Raw genomic sequence first — 17,306 nt, 5'->3', positions numbered from 1 at the left:
TTTCGGGCTATAACTGATCCCGCGGGAAATATAAGGTGTTGCAGGCGCGCATGCGGAAGGTTCTTGCTTTGCAGATTCTTCAGGAGAGTGTCTCTTTCATCTTGGAATTGCTGGCAGGACCACAAAAAGTGCTCAATGTCTCCTGTCTCGTTGCATGCCGAACAGTTCGGAGAATTGATTCGCCCCGTTTTAAATAACCAGGCCGGTGTATTTGCAGATCCTGTCCTTATTCGATATAGAAGTGTGGCTTCCTCTCGGTGCAATCGCTTGGTTACGCAGGGCATATGCGGTGGAACCCAAAGCGACGCAAAGTGATTTCGAATGTCAGATTTTTGCACTTGATTACTCTTTGGGGCCTTGATTTTGGGAGGATGATAGAGCGCGGCGTATGCAAGCGCATCAGCTTTTTCGTTTCCTGAGATACCAATGTGGGAAGGAATCCATTGAAACTTTACTGTGAAGCCTTTGTTGTTGAGCTCTTTCACGATGGCTAGTGATTTGCGTGGGAACTTGAGGGATGGCAAACCACGGTATATTTGTTGTAATGCGGCCTTTGAGTCCGTAAGGACAACCACATTCTGCGGAGGCAAAGTCTTTAATTTGCGCAGAGCAGAAGCTATTGCCGCGCCTTCCACAACTGTCGACGAGGCTATACAGTCCAGACGGCCAGACCACGTATATCTTAGCGAGGGAATATAGAATGCAGCTGCACAGCGGTCTTCGTCTTCCTTGACAGAGCCATCTGTGTATACTTGTAGGTGACTCGGGTAAATCGTGTTCAGGTGTTCCAGGACTAATGACTTGGCTTCTGCAGATGGAATGCAGCTCTTTGATTGCAATCGTGGTACACTTAAGTTGCATATGATGTCCTCGAATGTCCAGGGTGGTTCTATCCTTTCCCTTTGTCTCGAGCAGCGCAATCCTAATACGCGAAGCGTGTTCAATGCTGCATAAAAATGTGAGCGCGGCCTGTTACCTATACGTCGTAAGAGCGCTCTACCGGGCGTAGACTCACTCAATCGTAGGAGCTGGATCATCAGAGCCTGGGAAGCCTGAAGTCGTAGAGGGCGTGACTCAGCTTCGTAGAGCACTTTCTTGTTTGACGCTGGCTGAGGGACTCCAAGGCAAAGTCGGATACCTTTTCTGTGGATGGCTTCTAAGCGCTCGTATTGGCTGTCTGAGGGTGACATCAGAGGTAGCTGATACAGGATTCGACTTGTAACCAACGCTGTATGTAGCCGTAGCATGGACGTCGGGTGGTTGCCCCAGCGTATGCCAGCGACTCGCTTGAGCACATGTAGCCTGGGTGACGATGACGCCACAACGTGGTCAACACCGCGGCGCCAGAGTAGCCTGTGGTCTAAGGTAACGTCCAGAAATCGGACGTTGGTGACTTGTCGAATCTGGTATCCGTCCAAATTCAGCGTCAAACGTGTAGATTTTCTTTTCACTCCAGGAAATAGTACGAATGATGATTTTTCTGCTGATAGTGATAATCCAATCGTTGCCAAGTGGCCCTGAATGGCTTTTACTGCTCCCTGGGCTATTCGTGCAAGGCGGCGATGCTGGTAGCCGGAGACCCAAATGCAGATATCATCGGCATATATAGATATCTTCACTGGTGTTCGATGGTTTAGTACTGTTGGGAGGCTACTCATGGCAATGTTAAATAATAAGGGAGATAAAACACTCCCCTGTGGCACACCACGAAATATACGTATTTCATCGCTCAACGTGTCGCCAAGACGAACTCTGATGCGACGATCATTGAGGAACGTATGTATGAAGTGCAAGAGATGACCCGTGACGCCTATAATTTGCAACTGGCTGATGATGGCTCTTTGAGACACGTAGTCGTAAGCCTTAGAAACATCCATGAAAACAGCAAGTGTCGACAGGCCATCCGCACTGTAATGCTCTATGTGGCTTAGAAGGTCCAGTACATTGTCTTGAGCGCATAGACGCTGCCGAAACCCAGTCATGCACGATGGTAGTTTTCGACCCTCCTCGACATACCAAGTGAGTCTTGTGCACGCCATCTTCTCCATTAGCTTCGCTGCACACGAGGTCAGTGATACCGGTCTGTATGAGTCCAGAGCTGCAGGATTCTTTCCAGGCTTCAGAACCGGTACCACCCATGCTACCTTGCATAAATGTGGGATAGCCCCACTGGCCCAGACTTGGTTAAAAAATGCCAGCAAATCACGCCGTCTCTCAACCGGTAGGTTAGTCAGCATCTGATTACTGATGAGGTCAGGTCCCACCGCACAGCGACGTCGGAGGCTGCTCATAGCTAGTTCCAGCTCTCTGAGTGTGAAAGGAGCATCCATTATAGACGACGATAGCGGCGGTGGCGGGTTGGTTGTGCCAGCTGACCTTCCGGAAGAGTATATTTCAGCGAAGTCATTCGCAAGGCAAGCGAGTGTCTTGCCTAACTTCAATGCTAGGGCTTCAAATGGCTTGTTTGGTCGAAAGTTTCCAGCAAGGTTATTAACGACCCACCATATCCGTGGAACTGGCGTGAAGACCGATAGGCTTGCACAAAATGATGCCCATTGATCTCTTCTTAGTTTCCTTGTATAACGTCGAATTACTGCGTTAATCTTGTTATATATAGTCTTCATTGATGGGTTGCCTTTCGTCCTCATCAGCCTCCGTTCCGCTCTTCTACGGGCAGCGCATAGATTTTTTAGCTTTAGATCGGGAGCGGGGAAGTGGTCGGGTAGCTTCAGCTCAGCGGTAGCCAATCTCTTGCTACGTAGCATGTCCGCGAACAGGTTTCCAGATGATTCGCTTAGGCCGTCCCTGTATGTATCCCAATGCGTCACAGGACAGGATCTTCGGCCGTTGGTTCGATATCCAGCAATGTTAACGAAGACAGGAAAATGATCACTGCCCATTCTATCTTTACTAGTCGTTGACGATGTGAGGATGTCCGTTGAGTGTAACGTCAAGTCAATGACACTGTAAGAGGCCGGTGGTCGAAAAAACGTTGGCTGTTTGTCATTTGCCACGCAGAGTCCCTCGGTGTTTAAAGCTCTAACAATTTGCTTTCCACGTGTATCAGTCGCCTTGTCGCCCCAGATAGTATGGTGCGCGTTGAAGTCGCCACATATAATCCTAGGAGCTGGGCAGCGGCTGCAGAGGTCTCTGATAATTTCTCCCATCGAGACCTTCAGGCGAGAGCTCACATACACAGAGGCCACGCTGAGGCTTCGATTTCCCAGCCGCACTTGTACAGCAGTGACTTCCAAAGCACTGCTGCAAAGGTCTTGAACTGGAAGAACGTAATGTGGTATTTCACGTCTCACATATAGCATGGCGCTTCCGTTCGGAAATGTTGGAATACTTTGGTTTCCATGTGCGACGTAACCAGCAATTGTTCTGGAACCTGGAAGACCAGCCTCGGACAGGGCCAATATTGGCACAGGCATGTTGCGTAAGAAAAGCGACAGTTCAGGTAAATGGCACGCAAGACCCGCACAGTTCCATTGCATAATAAGTGGCACCTGTGGACGAGATGGTGAACATTGTGTCCTGACCGCATCCATATTGTTAGGTGCTTTAAGAAGAGGTAGAGCTGAGAATCACTGACTCGAGAGCGAGGACTACTTCGAGCATTTCCTTCATCGAGCTAGCCGGCATCTTCTCTATGTGTGATCGCAAGGCCTTGAAGAGAGCACGTAGCACCTGCTGACAGTTCTCCTGTGGTGTGTTTTCATCGCAACGCGATTGGGGTCGCTGCAGTACAGACACATAACTTCGCTGTTCCGGTTGTTCAGCAGTCTTCTCTTCTACGGGGCCTCTGTTCATTGATTTGACTGTTTTAGCCTGTCCGCTGCGCGATGGCACCACTGTGTCCTGGATTCCTGGAGAAGGCTTCAGGCTTGGAAAATCAGTTTCACTCTTTGAGCTCAATTTCATTGCGTCTGACTCTCTGTGTCTTTCTGTCGTTTTCTTCGTCTTATTTTTCTCATCGTTCCCTGTTGGCCCCAAGATAAACGTTTTCTTACACTTTATTGCTGCTGCCCGCGTAGGACACTTGCTATAACTAGCTGGATGACCACCACTACAGTTTGCACATAGAACGTTCTCTCTGCACGCGCATGTTTTGAAATCGTGCGGTCCTCCACATCTCTTACACCGCTGCTCACCACGGCAGTACTTGGCCACATGTCCATAGCGCTGACACTTGAAGCACCGAGGTGGTGTCTCAACGTAGTCAATGGTCTCGTGTCTTGTGAAGCCCAAGTTGATCTTCTCTGGACGGTCTGTATTTGGAGCGAACGTAAGAACCACGGAGCTGGTTCGCCTGGACTCCCAATCGGTTTCGGAAATTTGGACGCGTCGCATGACTCTCCTTGCATGGTAAACTCCTTGTGGTTTAAGGTATAGCAACAGTTCCTCGTCAGTGTACCACTTCGGTACTCCTCTAATAATGCACGTGTTTTGCAGGTACGAATTGGGCACGCGTGCTGAGATTGCAGTCCCTGAGATCGACTTGCAGCTGAGAAGGGAATTCACATGCTCTTCTGTCTGTACATCTAGAAGCAGGGCTCCTTGAGCAGTAAATCGGCTCCTAACTGGCGATGCGCCAAGAATTTTTTCAATATCCGTAGACAGAACAATGGGATTTACTTTTTTCAGGTCGGCTCCTTCTGTAGCAGGCGTAACAATCACTGGGATTCCGATGGTCCTCTTCTTGCGGTGACGCACAAGCCTGAAGCCTTCATCGTCCAGATCTGTGATGTCAGCTATGTCACAAGCGTCAATAAGCGTAGACTCGTCGTCTGTTTCTGTAGCCTTGTATCGCTTACAGTCACGGTTGCTCTCAGGGTCAGTCGGTGGCCTCTGCCCCGGTGTCAGGTCAGGCGTAGTCATGACGGGGCGCTCGCCGCTACCAGATCGGGCTCTTCTGCAGGCTCCTATCGAAGCGACGGGAGGCGAAGGCCCCCCCGGCCTCCGGTAGGGAAGGTACCTTGGCGAGTCGTCCGACGTCTTCGACAAATCTATTTGACAAAACGTCGAAAAAATTCAAAAACACTAGGGAGCGAGACAGCAGTGCGACTGTGCCGAACCAAACTTCTTCTTCTTCCATCTTCCATGACCTTGCATATGGTACTTGTTAGCACCCTTTTTCAAATCAGGTGACCGTTCTTGACCATGCAACTACAGACCTATTTCGCTAACAAGTTCCATGACCTTGCATATGGTACTTGTTAGCGAAATAGGTCTGTAGTTGCATGGTCAAGAACGGTCACCTGATTTGAAAAAGGGTGCTACCTTGGCTATTCTCCAATCATCAGGGATAGTGCCTGTCGCGAGGGATTGTGAAAAAAGCGCCGTCAGAATACTACAGAGGCCTTGGCGGGTATGTTTCAGTATAGTGTTATTGATACCATTATGATCACATGCAGAAGAAATTTTCAGTTTACTTAAAATGGAATATATGCCCGCTTCGGTTACATCAATTTCTGGCATGTCGATGTCAGATATACAATCCTTCATAGGTGAATTGAATTGAAAAATGCGTTTATTGTGAAAGGAAATCCCGCCGTGCTTGGAGAGGAGCGCCACTTGGGCCTCTTTGTCCTCGCCGACGAGCCAGGTCATCCAAACCTCCGATCAGAATGTTCACATTCCAGCACAACAAATAGATGTTTCACAAACAAACATTTCTCTATAGCAACAAGCTGCCTGTGCACATATTTCTTTGAGTCACATACACTCTACTAGCACGAGAAAGCCCCGATACGTTGCACAGTCTACAGCTGATGCTTCCGAATTCTCTTGTTTTGCTGAGTGCGGCCTAAACATTGTGGCATGCGAATATATGAGTGGTTCTGGTCTTTCTTGCCGCGTAATAAAACGTCGGCACAGTCTTATGTGACAGCTCTGTGACTATTTTTGCCGATGCAGAGGTGCACTGCGCGTAGTTCCTTGACGCGCTGTTTGACGTTTGATCTTCTTACTTCTGTGATGAATTCATGAGCTGCCGTTTACGAATACTTGTTAGCGCAAGCATGCCGGGAAGTCGAAAAAATGCTTTACTTAAGCGTGGGCGCTTCCTTTTTTTCTCGCTTTTTTTACATTGTTTGCTGAGGTACGATTCTAGAGCAGTAGCTTCTCAAGTTGTTAACCATGTTTATTGTGCTTGTGTTAACCCAACCCAATGAAAAGAGAGAGAGAGAGAAAGAAAGAAGTAGAGATCACTGTAACTAATTAATTCATGAGTAAATGTGACCCCATTTTACAAATGACATCTAAAACTGAAATATTCCAAAATGGCCTGGCTTAAGTGGTCACGTTAGTTCTACATTGTGCAAATGTCCCATTTCCACTATATAGCTCTGAGCAGTATGAACATTTCTAGGTAAGTTGGATCTATAGTACGACGATTGCCCACTCGCCTAATATTAAAATAGCTGAAAAGGAGCTTGTGGCCATGCTTAATATTATGCTTGCTGATCACCCACTTTGTGTTTGTCTGGTTTTTTTAACTTGACCTCTTCAGTGCTGCGACAACCTTTTCTCCTCGTGCCATCGTGCCGTCTGGTTATCAGTCCCGGTGATATCTTCTTCGGTTATACGCATTCAGCCGTTCTGTAAGCATGGAAACAAAACAAAAGAAATTAGGAATGCGATGAGGCGTGTTATCGCTTCAAATGTCCCGAGAAAACTTTCGTAAGCATTCGTGATTCACGCGTGACTTCCTCGTTCGGTGGGAACACTTTATTCTGGCATTGTCATCGCTGTTACTGTGGCGCCAGTTGCTGGGTTTTGTCGCATGGCATGACGCACAATTGACGGCGGGGTTCATCGTAGTCATTTGTCTTCGGCGAAGTTGAGTTTGAGCGTACCCCGTAAGTTTAAATGGGGTTTAATTGGAGAGGTCGGAAGTAGTACGCCCTCTGGCTACTCTCATTCTATTCACACGGAAAATATAAAGGAGCATGGTGATCTAAGAAATTAAAAGAATAATATGAAAAAAAAAAATAATACAGAGGACACTTTAGTGCGTGCAAGCACTAACTGATACAAGAGCGAAAAAAAATCTAGACAACTAACGCCAGATAAAATCGTCCCTAATATGTTGAGAACTGTTACGAACTTCCAACCGGTGCCACCAGTGTTACGACTCTCCAACCGGTGCCGCCAGTGTTACGAACTTCAACCGCTGCACCACGATTACGGCTTTGTGGTCCCGTAGCGCTCGTCACCCGTTTCGTGACAGAGCGTTGGTAGCGAAGACTCCGAGCCTGGCGTCGATGAGAATAACAAAAGGGACTTTATACATTATATACAGGTTATCATACAGGACATGAACGGATCGGCACTGGGGCCGAGAGCTCACACAAACGCGACTGTTCTCGCACGACGGCGTCCGGCGAAAACGCGTGACACATCTCACCCCAGTCGGGAGCGACCCTCTCTCCAGGTGGGGTCGGCGGATCCTGTTTTCGAGCGGCGTGTCTCTGCTTTTATAATCCCCGAGGCCCATTGTCACTCAACCGGCCCAATACAAAGTCAGCACACGACGGTCGTCCGAGGGGTCCAACCAGCGACCGCGCTGGCCACCCGGTTCAAAGTTCGCGCGCGCGGTGACCTCCAGGCAAGGGAGGTGCGGCGCCGGGCTGTCGGGCACACGCGGACACGTTTAAACACGCTGCTTCGCCGAGGCTTCTCCTGCACGAAGGCGCAGCCTCTTGACTTGTGAAGGGAGAATTGTGGCGCTCGCAGGATAGATTCTGCATCTTGCAGATTCGGGATCCGGGCTTGTGGTAATGGCACAACAGCATCCCCGCCCTCAGATAAGGCGCCGGGAAGACGAGCTGCCTCCACGTGGCTCGGATGCCAGGCGCGCACGTTCGTCAGGCTCGTCCAAGTTCACGTCCATTGTCGGGACGCCAGGTAACTTCACGTGCCCAGGTCCGACTCGTCAGGACAGGAGCTCTGCTCACCACGTCGTCGCCAAGGCACCTTGACCAGCTCCGCTCGGGTCGTTCCTAAGACCTTGCTTCTCGCCACTGGTCCCGCTTGGTCGTTCTGCAGCTTGCAAAACCGACCGGCAAAAGGCAACACCCAACACGAACAAGTGCCCTCTGTCTCCCGTCAAACACCAGACAAAGCCATAATTCAAATCAACCTAATTAATCGCTATCCCCTTTTGCCCCCGCTGCAACAAGAGGCAGGTGTACGATCTAGCACACAAGGCTCAAACAATCAGTTTTCAAATCAACAACACACCAAAATAGAAACAATTATTAATCAGCAATAATAATTACAAATAGAATGGTCCCCTTGAAATCGCTTTGGACCGAAAACATACTTCTGAGGAAGCAAATGAGGTCATTCATTTTTCCCGGCGATATTTTCGCGGAATCTGAAGCTGCTTATATTTGCGACCCTGCTTATCCGTGTAGCGGCGGTACAATAAGCCAGGTTCCTTGCCAAATGAAACCCCCTTTTTTTCCACTCCCCGTTTGACGCTCTTCCTCAGATCGGCTAATGAACAATCTTCCTGTTGCTCGCGAATCAGACTTTTTCTTTCAACTGCAGCCTGCTCCTGCCGGCTGGCGGAAACCGGAGCGAGTGCGGAGCCCGCGTCGCCTAATTGCGGCGTCGAGTCTATATCGCGGCTAGCACTGCACGCGTCACTCCCACTCACTTCCAGGACCCGCTCGTCTAGGCCAGCCTCCGAGCTCTGCCTCTCCCGTGACTGCTCGCCACTCAAGTTACCGTGATCGGTCCGTGTGCCGCACCGCCTTTCGCTCACCGACGCTAAGTCAAGTTCCCTCGACAGCGGGCGCGCTTTGGATCGCGTGGGGGCCATGTACGCCACGTCGGCAAAGAATGATTTGCCCTGATCCCTCAGCAGCTGCTCCGAGCTATTTGAGAAGAGGTAGGAAAATTGCTCCTGGAGGGCGGCTGACACAGCGGCTTCGGTGTTAAGTTTTCCAAACTCTCCTTCAATGCTAACCGTTGCGATCGGTAAACAGACACTCTCCTTCTCGGCCACTTGCCGTATCCTAACGCACTCTCCCGTAAAATCACTCGAGGAGACGAAAGACGGGTGAACAACGTCCATAGTTGCTGCAGAGTCCCGCAGTGCTCGGCACTTCTTGCCGTTTACCTTAATTTCCTGCACATAGGGCTCCAATAGACGTATGTTTTTGTGAGTTTCCTGTATCGTTGCAAAAGCAATTCTCTCTGGGCAGCTTGCAGCGATGTGCCCTTGCTTTTTGCAATTGTAGCAGGTTAACGGTCTCCGTTTTTCAAAAGAACGCGTCATTTCGTTTCGCTGTTTCGGACCATCGTCATCATTCTGAGATGCATTCTGTCCATCCCTTACAGTTTCTTTGGGAAGGGACTCGTCGTCCCGAAACTCGCGACGCGTGATTTCCTTCCGTTCGTCGGGCTTCCCGTAAAACCCATCTCTTCTATCTGCTTTTTCTATGCGCACTGCCTTGCTGTGCAAGCTGCGGCGAGTGTAATACTCTTCCGCTAACTCTGCTGCCTTGTTTAGCTTAACCTCCTTTAGCCTATCTTGCAGCCAGAGCCGGACATCCTCATCAATGCAACGGTAGAACTGCTCCAACGCGATGCATTCGACAATTTTGTCGCGGTCGTCGTACACCTCTTCGCCCTTCAGCCATTCCACCAGGTCGGCTTTTAGACGAAACGCGAAGTCAACATTCGACTCCTTACCCTTTTTTGCATACCGGAACCTCTGCCGGAAAGCTTCGGGCGACAATTTGTACTTCCGCAGTAGCGCTTCCTTCACATCACTGTAGCTCTCAAACGCCTCTTTCGATAAGCAAGTTATTACGTCTGATGCCTCCCCAGGAAGCAACGCTAACAGATTCTGTGCCCAGAGGGATCGCTCAATGCTATTCCGTTCGCACACGTGCTCAAATTTCACGAGGTATTTGGCCATATCCTCTCCGACGACAAAGGGTGGAAGTTGATCGCGTATTCTTGGAACATTAGAAGTGAGACTAGGCGCTGGCGAGCTATTTCGGGTCTCCAACTCTTTCATTTTAAGCTCGTGCTCACGTCGCTCCCTCTCTCTCCTTTCCTCCTTTTCCTCCTCGCGAAGTTCCTTTTTTCTCCTTTCCTCCCGACGTTCATTGATATCCGCCCAGGCCTCAGCGGCTTCCTCAGCCGTTACGTCCCCAGTCCTCATGACCTCAAGGATCGCATTCTTTCTTTTGGTCGAGCCCAACTCAATGCCCAACTCCTCACAAATTTCGAGAAGTTCCTTCACCTTGTACTTCTCCATCGTTCACACTGTCCTCCTGCTGTTTACCCTTTTTGAATATACCTGCCGTACGCTACTATAACACTACTAGTAAGACATATGCAAGTATTTCACACACTGCCCTGTTTACCCCCTTAGCATCCCCTGGTTTTCAAAACACTCTTACTAGGCTTGAAACACACAAGGTTATCACAATGCAACACCAAATCCTTCCCTAAGCTACTATAACCTGTGTCAAAGAAAGTCTGGTGTTTGAGGTAAACTTCAGGCACTCACCGCGCCGAGGTAGCTGATGCCGGTCAATCCCGTAGCTGCCATCCAGTGTTACGAACTTCCAACCGGTGCCACCAGTGTTACGACTCTCCAACCGGTGCCGCCAGTGTTACGAACTTCAACCGCTGCACCACGATTACGGCTTTGTGGTCCCGTAGCGCTCGTCACCCGTTTCGTGACAGAGCGTTGGTAGCGAAGACTCCGAGCCTGGCGTCGATGAGAATAACAAAAGGGACTTTATACATTATATACAGGTTATCATACAGGACATGAACGGATCGGCACTGGGGCCGAGAGCTCACACAAACGCGACTGTTCTCGCACGACGGCGTCCGGCGAAAACGCGTGACACATCTCACCCCAGTCGGGAGCGACCCTCTCTCCAGGTGGGGTCGGCGGATCCTGTTTTCGAGCGGCGTGTCTCTGCTTTTATAATCCCCGAGGCCCATTGTCACTCAACCGGCCCAATACAAAGTCAGCACACGACGGTCGTCCGAGGGGTCCAACCAGCGACCGCGCTGGCCACCCGGTTCAAAGTTCGCGCGCGCGGTGACCTCCAGGCAAGGGAGGTGCGGCGCCGGGCTGTCGGGCACACGCGGACACGTTTAAACACGCTGCTTCGCCGAGGCTTCTCCTGCACGAAGGCGCAGCCTCTTGACTTGTGAAGGGAGAATTGTGGCGCTCGCAGGATAGATTCTGCATCTTGCAGATTCGGGATCCGGGCTTGTGGTAATGGCACAACAGAACATGTCCATACTAATGAAGAAGTATTTTAGTGCAACGAAATCTGTCCTTTCAAGGCAAACACTTGGCCATGGTCCAAGTAATGTCTCAAGTGACAATCGGTCATTACCCAGAGCGATGAGTTTGTAGCCTAGCTGTTGCCTCTGAGGGGATTATGTAGGGAGCAGCCCAAAAACATGTGAATTATGTTCTCGTCCACCACTTCACAGAAATAAAACGCGAAACTTGCGCGATAAATTTAAAAAATGAAGTCCATAGTGTAGTTAACATCAAGGCGAAAGCGTGAAAGAACGTTTCCCCACTTTCACAGTATACGCCGAATTTCAGCCAGTGACCTACGGTATCAAAAATTATGTTCTGTCCTCTTCTACCGCGGTATCTTGTCAAGTGTGAAACGTATAACGAACTCGGCGCGCACGTCTTAAAAGAGCCGTAGGTAAATTTGACCAATATAACTTTAACACATCTAGGAGCCCATGGTATCACAACATTTAATTCTGCAGCTTTAATCAGGAGAACTACATCTTCAGTTGAGAAAAATTGATTCGTTTGCACTTGACTCTTTACACCTTGGTCCTGTCCCAGAACTATCAAGTTCCTTGGCCCTTCAATTTTGAGCTGCTTTTCAGAAGACACAATCAGAAACCATCGTTCGAGAATGAGAGAAAACTAGCTTCTTTCGTACGAACACACGGATACCCCTAGAACGAGCGCCTTCTTTTTTTCTTTCTTTTTTGACATCCAGACGGGTGGCTATAGGTCCGCGTCAGAGGCGGCTGCCATAATGAACTTCCCATCACCGCGGGCCGACACATGGGCTGGCAAAACAACAGCTCCGCGCGAGTGTGCTGCATGCGAGCTCTATTCTCTCGCCACGGAGGCCGCGCACACCTCGTGTACAACAACCGCGTGCGTGCGCTGCACGTGTGGCCCGCGGTGGCGGAGGTGTATGGGCTGGAGCGCGAGTGGGCCGCCTCCGCCGCTAACCCAGTTACATTCTTGGCAATGATGTATGGAGCTTCCTATCTCGGCCTGTTGTCTCGACTCTGTTCCAACGTCTCTATCAAAAGGACCGCGCGGTATTTTGCAATTACAATTACGAAGAGGAGACGGCGCGCAGCGCTTGTAATGATCTTTTCTGCGGTGCTCTACGGACGGGGCCGTGCAGCACGTGGGAACGCGTGTACGTGAACTGGTTGCGAGCCACGGCCAAGTCGTCTCTGCTGTTGTTGTCTGGCCTCGCCTCGCGCTGTATACAAATGAAACTGGCAAGTGATAAGCGGAAACGACCGGCGGGAACGTTACGTTACGCGCGCTGCGGCACCTCTTGTTTATGTATACATATGCAGGTCCCCGATCGCTACAGCTCGCGCGAGGGCGAGAGTTGAGCATGCGCGTGCAAGATAAATCGCTTGTGCCTGGCTCCCTTCCTGGTTGGGCACCGCCAATCGATCACCCGCGACATTTTCACGGAGCCGGTGCCTGTCCGCGATTATCAATGGCCTCCCACTGGCTGGGCCAGGCCGCTACTATTTCTTCAGATAGATTATTATCGCACAGTTAATATGCGAATGCAGGCGTGATCACGACGCGTGAAGGAAGAAAATCCCTTCGAGCAACTGCGCTGTGGCTAGAAGCAGAGATGACGAACAGGAGGCAATGAAGACTGGTGAATAGGCCCATACACTGCACGCTTGCATGTGAGATGTGTCGAACGTAGAGTTGCGGGCAATTTGGGAACGCAATGTTACCGGCTGACTCCGCGCAGCAAATCATGCAGGCCACTTTAAAGATCGGAAAAAGTGAATGTTTATGACATCGACACTTCGGTGTGGTGCGCTTTCCTCGTGTCGTTACTACGTGCGGGATGTAAACAGCATGTGTTCTTTATGAAGAACGCTTCATGGTATTGACATTGTGTAAAAACAACTTCGCTAACCGAACTTATCTGCAACTGAAAAAGCCTGCAGTCCTGATTGCTTGTATCTATAACGGTGATGTAGAGCTCCACATGTCGGTCGTGGTATAAACGAGAAAAGAAAGCGTGGACGTCGTACAGGACAGTCGTCTTATGAGGTGGTGCATCTCCATGCCTTCTCGAAGGGTGCGAACGCATGCAGCTGCCTGCACCTGCACACAGCGACTGCCAAAAGGCCCATCCGTGCCCTTGCGTGAGTAACGCTGGCGGTAGAGATTTCAATCGCTTCGATTCTTCGCGGGCTCCTACTTTGAAAACACAAGCTTAGCGCGTACGTTTATTGGCCATTCGTCATAGGCGACATTCGTGCGCGTACACGCTTGTCCACCCACCTCATCTCTCCTTCAGCGCCTCTCCTTCCCGCGGCCCACAAACCTTCTGGCTCACGCGAACGCGCTGCTCGGAATCCTCGCGCTATCGCGAAGGGCTCGTAGGCGGGCGCGGCGGCGAAATTGAGAAGTCAGGCATGGGTTCTCTGCAGGCCCATCCCGCGCGATGATCTATCACCCAAGCGAGCCGCGTATACATGGCTGGCGGCCCACGGTATACTACTGCCGCGTTTCTTCGCGCCCGGTCCCCCGCTCTGTCAGCGTCGTCAACGCTTTCGGCGAACTGGGCGCGGCCGCGGCCAAGAGCAATGGTCCACCGCGGGCTGACTCTGTGGCGCCCGAGAAGAATGGATGAGCGCGTTCGCGCTTTGAAATTGCGCCCCGTGCGTGTCGGGGATGAGCGCCGTGTTGCTGAGCAGCGCAGATATCTCCCGGCTCCCCGCCGTCACTCCACAACCCTTACCACGTTATTGCCTCTTGGCGAGCATTCGTTGGCGCCTCCTACTCTCTTACATCCCCGCAGTTCCTGGGATACGCAGGCCTCAGCGGCGGCTCCTGTTCTTCGCGGTTCCGATGAGCACGGTAGGCATCCCGAAAGACTTTTCAATCATAATTCGGCACACTTATGACCGTGTGCTGCGGAAGTGTGTAGCTCGAGCTCCCACAGTTATGGAAGCGGACTGTATAATTTAAACTCTGCGGCTTCTTATTTGGCTGTCACGCACAGTGCAAAGCACCTTTACTTTCACGACAATTCAGGTTGATGGAATGCGTCTATTTTTTTTTGTATGTTAGCAAACGACGGTTACCCTTAATCCCCGATCAGTCTCGTCGATACTCGGAAATCACCACTCTTAAGAATCAGGCAACGAAAAAAAAAAAGTGTGGGGGGAGGGGGGGGGCGGAGGGGAAACGACACAGCGAGATTACATGTCGCAGGGAGGTATGTGAGTTGTTGCAAATTTTGCGGAACAAATTGAATACCTACAGGGTTAAAAGGTCCTTCTCCTTTCCCTCATTTGTGGGTATGCTTGATGTAACGCGTTATATTGTCCGTGTTGTCATTACTGGAGTCCGTAGTGCGCGTCGGTGCCTTCAAGTGATCAGCTAGGCGCTCCTAGGCCTGTTCTTTTGTCTGTTTACTTTTGCAGTGAACTGGGCGGACTTTTAATTTCGCCCCTTTCCGCTCCTTCTTGCTTTGCCTCGTTTGAGTATCCTTCCGTGGGATGCAGTCACGTCAATCCGCGCTTCTCCCCATACTTCTCACGCACACCAATATTGGAGCATCGGGAGAAGTGTTTTTTGCGTTGAAAGCTGCGACAATAAGCAATGTAAAACCACTAAGGGTAAGATACAGGTCACTAAGGCAGCACCTCAAAAGAACCCAGCACTTTCCTAGTACGAGGGGAAAAAGAAAATATTTTATTCTGTAATCTGCGAGGAGTCACATCGTCGTTTTGTCGACTATTCATGGTGTCATTGTTTAAACATGTATCGTTCTCTTCAATCGCATACGTGTTTGAATCTTGGCCAACCCCGAGCTTCACTCACCTGTGATCGTCCCAACAATTCTTTGTTGCATGAACAATCGCATAACTTCAGACACTTTACTGCTGCATACATCTGCTCCGGCCATAATGCATTGCAAGGAACGCAGGATGCAATTAATGTAAACGCGGCTGCATTTCTATGGAGGCGAAATGCAAGAACGTCCGTGTACCATGCGTTGCATATGCAGGTTAAAGAATCCTAGGTGGTCAAAATTAATCCGGAGCACCTAATTACGGCCTGCCTCATATTCATATCATGGTTGTGGCACGTAAAATCCAGAATTTAATTTGAAATTTTAATTAATGTATGAAATGGAAGCACGATGTACTAGTGGCCATCTTTAGCTTGAATTAAGGCTGCCTAAAAGCAGTTGAAGACAGCACAAAGTTTTCATGTGTTGCATAGTTATATCACTTCAAGACTACGTACCCGCTACGCGGTGAGAACGTATCAAGTGTTTGGTACTGCATATAATTTTATGGATGCATAGCAAAAATCTGGAAAAGCGGCACCGGTGATGGTTCACAAAAGAAACAAGAAAACGAAAAAGAGAGAGAAAAAGGAAACGAAGGATCCCCCCCCCCCCCTTTTTTTAATGACTTAGAAATGAGTCCCTGGCCAAAACCTGTAAGATCGAGCGGAACATCACTTAGGCGGTCTAGAAAATATCGGAGCATGCACACGCACTCGGCATGATAGCCAAACAGCAAACGCTGTAAAGCGCACCTAGCCCTGCTTACGCAGTGCTTGTTCCACTGCACGGTTTTACGGATGATTTATTACTGCGTATGACGATCAAATAATCTCCTAATTTGAAGCTTCGTTCTCGCAATAGAATAGGCGCACTGGAATGTCTCAAAAGGCAGGAAGATGACTAATGCAATCCTCTGCTGTATCGCGCATTTAATTGTCAGTAACGAACATACAATAAAAAAATGTAATAATCGAGAGTTCACCCAGTACATACTCAGCAATTTTCTTGAAGGGCTCCACTTCGCCTGCAACAACAGACACTATCATATGTGTAAGCTCGCGCCGAAGTCACCGCCTCCGGTGGCCATGCGGCGCCCGAGCCATTTTTCACGCGGCGTGAGTCGCGCTGTGCCTCCGCATCGCAGAAGCGATCGCTGGGCTTTGGCGCACGCCATTTGAGGTTTATGAACACAGCGGCGCCTTCGCATGGATGTGTGCGATCAGGAGGGCATGCCCGCGGGGCGCTATAGCGCCGAGTGTTGCGCTGCCTTCTCCGCCGCCAACACTTGGTGCTTCTCGCGAAAGACGAGACGCTGCGTAGCGGCCTGTGGGGATCCGTCTTGAGAGCCCGCTGGGCCTCGGCAGTCTCAGCTGATGCGAGGTCCTCCTACGTCACTCCATCATCATTGGACGCCGCTGTATTGCCGCGCAAGCAATCCTTCAAACGGCGAGAAAGCACTTTCGGGCACCCTTTGCAGCACTGACGGCGGCTCGCGCCGCTCCCCCACTCAACCGACCTCGCACACCCCGAAAACTTATTTCGTGTGCCACGTGGTTCCCCTTCCGCAAAGATACGCAGATGTGGGCTGTAAGCTCGCGTTGTTCTCAAGACAAAGGGAATATCGACGAGGAACAGAGGAGCGGTACGAAGCGGACTAGCGAATGCATGTTTCCCATTTCTTGCCGCGCGACCTTCGTACGTTCTCTATTGCCACAGCGGTACAGAGGTATGCGCCAAAAGCCAGAGAACATTGCTCAGCATTGCGAAACAGTGGGCATGCTCATCCTATCTAAGAAATCTGGCGCATGGGAGCGAAAAAAAAAAGAGTAAGGGCAGATGGGAGTTGGGAAAACCGGTGTCTCCCGGTCAGCTACCCTACGCACTGCACAAGCGCAATTATCTATGTACAATGGCGAAGAACGGGAGGTTCTACATGGCTTGGACATACTTTCTCCTCTCATTTATTGTATCTCGCCTTAATCTGGCCCCATTTATAGCGCGCACCCTGAACCTGCGCGCGCGGACACAGCCGTCCGCTATGTACACATCCACGCGTCGCGGTGTGCCGGCGCGTAGCCAAGCATGGCTAGGCGTGCACGTTTCGCTGCGTCACTACCGTGCGATACGCCCGTGTGTGTAGTCCAGCTTCCAGGCAAGAATCTCTCCGGTCGCAGCAACAGCTATGGCGGCCACCGC

This window comes from Dermacentor albipictus, chromosome 1 (genome assembly GCF_038994185.2).
Source record: "Dermacentor albipictus isolate Rhodes 1998 colony chromosome 1, USDA_Dalb.pri_finalv2, whole genome shotgun sequence".
Lineage (NCBI taxonomy): Eukaryota > Metazoa > Arthropoda > Arachnida > Ixodida > Ixodidae > Dermacentor > Dermacentor albipictus.
The sequence above is the reverse complement of the archived record's forward strand: the minus strand, read 5'-3'. Positions refer to the sequence as shown.